Source organism: Cherax quadricarinatus, unplaced genomic scaffold (assembly GCF_038502225.1).
Source record: "Cherax quadricarinatus isolate ZL_2023a unplaced genomic scaffold, ASM3850222v1 Contig523, whole genome shotgun sequence".
Taxonomy (NCBI): Eukaryota; Metazoa; Arthropoda; class Malacostraca; order Decapoda; family Parastacidae; genus Cherax; species Cherax quadricarinatus.
Window position 1 is genome coordinate 114,856 of NW_027195549.1, and position 4,542 is coordinate 119,397.

Sequence of the window (4,542 nt, forward strand, 5' to 3'; positions counted from 1 at the left end):
ATCATGAATAAACCTTTCGGTTGCCCAAGGCTAACTAGCAACATACTGAAATTCATTGATAAGAAACATCAGTATGAAAAGCAATATAGACAGGGCTTCATACACAAAGATATTCTTAAACACTATTCATCAGTTCTCAAGAAACTAATAAAAAAAAACAATGGTACTACTCAAACAGATTCACTGAAGCAAGAGGAGACATAAAAAAGACCTGGAAAGCATTCTCTCAGATTCTGGGAACCCACAAACTGAAAAAAACAAAGATATTGTCCTAACTAAACTGAATGAAACACCACTGCATCCCACTGATACAGTTAACAAGATGAACAACTTCTTCTCAACTGCAGGATCTAATCTTGAAAGTAAAATCCCAGGTACCAACACCTGTGCAAATAATTATTAGATGAGAATTTCCCAACCTTCTTCTATCTTGCACCTACTGAGCCCACTGAAGTTACCATGATTATTAAGTCACTTAAAAATAATTCAGAGAGTCTGTCTCAATTCCGCCATTATTGTACAAGCAAGCAGCCCATATCCTATCACATGCTATTTCATCACTTTTTAACAAGTCACTAGAAACTAGCACTTTCCCAACACTACTCAAGACAGCAAGGGTTACACCACTACATAAAGGTGGTGACCACAGAGATGTGAACAACTGTAGGCCAATATCAAACTTACCATGAGGCCTGGTCACAGACCGGGCCGCAGGGGCGTTGACCCCCGGAACTCTCTCCAAGTAAACCATTACTATCCAAAATCTTTGACAAACTCGTACACAAAAGATTATATTCATTTATAACAGCACAAAACATACTCAACGCCTGCCAATTTGGCTTAAGAAAAAATAAAAGCACTAATGATGCAATTGCAAAAATGCAATATCTGCTTTACACAGCACTAGAAACTATGTGATATCCATTAGGACTTTTTATTGATCTAATTAAAGCTGATGACACAGTAGATCATGGCATCCTACTCCGCAAACTTGACAATTATGGTATAAGAGGCCTTTAAATCCTACCTTACTAATAGGTATCAGCATGTCACCATTATTAAAGACACAACCTCATCAGTAACAAAAAAAGGCACAATACCGTGACAATACCATTTACAAAGTCACAAAGTGACTTTACAAATGGTCCAAGTCGGACCGAAACATCGTCATAGGCTCCTCTCCTCTATGAGCGGGTTATTTGACTACAACCACATCAACATGGCCACTTGATACTAGAGTACCACAGGTAAGTGTCCTTGGTCCCCTGCCCTTCCTCTTATACATCAATGATCTTCCCCATGTATCACAACACCTGAAACCAATTCTCTTTGTAAAATAAAAGGACACAAGTGCAACTAATGCGACCTTTTATTGAGGCAATGCTTCGCTCTCCAGGAGCTTTGTCAAGCCATAATGGCTCGACAAAGCTCCTGGAGAGTGAAACGTTGCAACAATAGAATATCACATTAGTTGCACCTGTGTCCTTTTACTTTACATATTGTCAGTAATTCTACCAAAAAATACCCACTCTCTTTGCTGACGACACAACTTATGTCATCTCCCATCCAAATCTTGCCTTCCTCAACACCATTGTTAATGAGGAGCTACTCAAATATGTACTAGGATGACAGCCAATAAACTTACACTTAACACTGACAGAACTTCTATATTATGTTTGGTAACAGAGCAGGTGTTGCACAACTTTAGATTAAGATCGACAACACCATTATTGCAAGCCATAATGAGGGCAAATTCCTAGGCCTGCACCTCAACGGCAACCTGAATTTCAGCATCCATATCCAGCACATAACAAAAAAAGTGTCCAAAACAGTTGGGATCCTCTCCAAGATATGTTACTACATGCCATAATCTGCCCTTCTCACACTATACTATTCACTCATTTATCCCTACCTCACCTATGCTATTTGTGCTTAGGGATAAACTGCAGCATCACACTTAAAGCCAATAATAACCCAACAAAAAGCCATCATAAGAATAATCATGCAATCCAATCCTAGGCAACACCCCCGCACTCTTCATAGATATTAACTTACTGTTCAGAACATTCACACTTACTACTGTGCAACCTACATTTACAGAATCTTAAAGTCCAATATTTATCCTAACCTAAAACACTTTCTTGACAGTTGTGACAGGATCCACAGGCATAACACCAGACAAAAACATCTCTATGACATTCCCCATGTCTGGTTAAACCTATACAAAAATTCAATGTACATAAAAGGGCCTAAAATCTGGAACACCCTACCTGAAAACTCTAGAACTACAGACACATTCATCACTTTCAAAACTACCATTAGAAAACATCTTATCTCCATGACTCACCCCACTGTCAGATAACTACATGAAAAATGCCTATTCTCTTGTAACATACATGTATAAAAAACAACCTAGACCTCCCCTTGATATCTGTGATTCCCCACAAATCACACCTACACTCACCCAATTGACTATAAACATAGAAATATGTAATACAACTATTACCTAATGAATCTTAGCTAGTCATAAGTTTGCCTGTGATACCCCAATATAGGAGCTTCAATAGATACTATGTATTGTACCAAAACAAAACCTTTCACATTGTTAAATTCACAAAATGTAATGCATTTACTTAGCCTTAATACCAATACGTTCCATAATCTGTACCAATATGGTTTTGAATTAATCTTAGTCTGCCTGAAATGCCTAGTCATGCTAAGTGTGATAGTGGCCCTCTCTGTAATTAGTTTTATATAATATGTAAACCCCACAATATCCTATAATATCCTATAAAATGTAAACCCCCGCATTGTAATCTTTATAGAAAATAAACTTCATTTGATTTGATTAACAATGGAGTTATGTTCCTAAGATCACATCAGTAAACAAATTCATCGCTAAGCAAGGAGCATACTATAATGGTAGTGGGTTTGGTAGTCTGTGTCGTCGGTAAATGAGTACAGTAGACTGTCATTTAACATAGTACAGTGGTCCCTTGATAATCATAAGGCTCGATAGTCGTAATTTTCGAAAATCGTATCTTTACTTTCGTCAAAACATTGGCTCACGAATCATCGTTTGACTCGTGAATCATCATTCGTCTGGGATGCATACACATGGCTCCGAGCCACCTCGCCCTCCCTTCCCAGCCAGTGTGCCACTGTTTACTAATGAGTGATGGTCCCCTCACTTATTCATATGAAATATTTCATAATATTCCAATCTTTATAGTGTTTGCAACTCCTAAATAAGCTACCACGCTCCAAAGAAAGCTCCTAGTGCCAGGCCTTTGATAAAGAAGGTGAGAAATGCGATTGAATTCAAGAAAAACATCATTGAACAATATGAAAGTGGCGTACGTGTGACCAAACTGGCCAGGATGTATAACAAACCCCATACAGCCATAGCTTCCATCGTGGCCAAGAAAAAGGAAATCAAGGAAGCTGTTATTACAAAGGGGGTAAATATGCTGACAAAAATGAGATCACCAGTACTCGAAGATGTTGAGAAGTTATTATTGGTGTGGATAAACGAGAAACAATTAGCAGGAAATAGTCTTATGACATCAATTATTTTTGAAAAGGTTAGACAGTTGTATGATGATCTGGGAAAGAAATGGCCTGCAACGAGTGCTGATATTTGTGAATTTAAGGCCAGCAAAGGTTGGTTTGAGAGATTTAAGAACCATAGTGGTATACACAGTGTGATAAGGAATGGCGAGGCTGCCAGTTCAGACAAAATTGCAGCTACTGAATTCCTAGTGAATTCAAGGAGTAGTATTCTGGGTCCCTTATTATTCCAATGTTATGTCAATGACATGCCTATCAGTGTCAAATGCAAACTCCTACTGTATGCAGATGACAGTGCTCTGTTAGTGTTGGGTAAAGACCCACAAGATATAGCTAATGTATTAACACTGGAACTGGAGTCCTGCAGCAAATGGTTAGTAGACAACAAACTATCATTACACCTAGGGAAAACTGAAGCCATTCTCTATGGCACGAAACATAAACTAAGAAGGGTAAATAATTTTCATGTCCAGCGTAATGGGGAGCCCATCACTTTGGTTTCATCAGTAAAATATCTGGGAATCTCCTTTGACCCATGCATGTCAGGAGAATTGATAGGGAACAGTGTAGTAAAGAAAGCGAATGCCAGACTGAAGTTCCTCTATAGACAAGCACTGTGTCTACCTACTGAGGCTTGCAGGACCCTATGTCTAGCCCTTATACAGTGTCATATGGATTATGCTTGCTCTTCATGGTACTCTGCCTTGACAAAAAAACTGAAAGATAGACTGCAAATCACCCAGAACAAAATCGTAAGATACATCCTGGGGCTGGGACCAAGAGAACATGTAGGCCAGGATGAATTACAGCAGTTGGATATGCTGAATGTTGAAGACAGAGTAAAACAACTGAAGCTAAATTATGTTTATAAAATTGCTCACAAACAGTGTCCAGAATATCTTGCTGTCAATTTTGTCAAGGTTGGGAACCAAAGCAATCATAGTACTAGGGGGAGAGAGCACAACTTTGTAG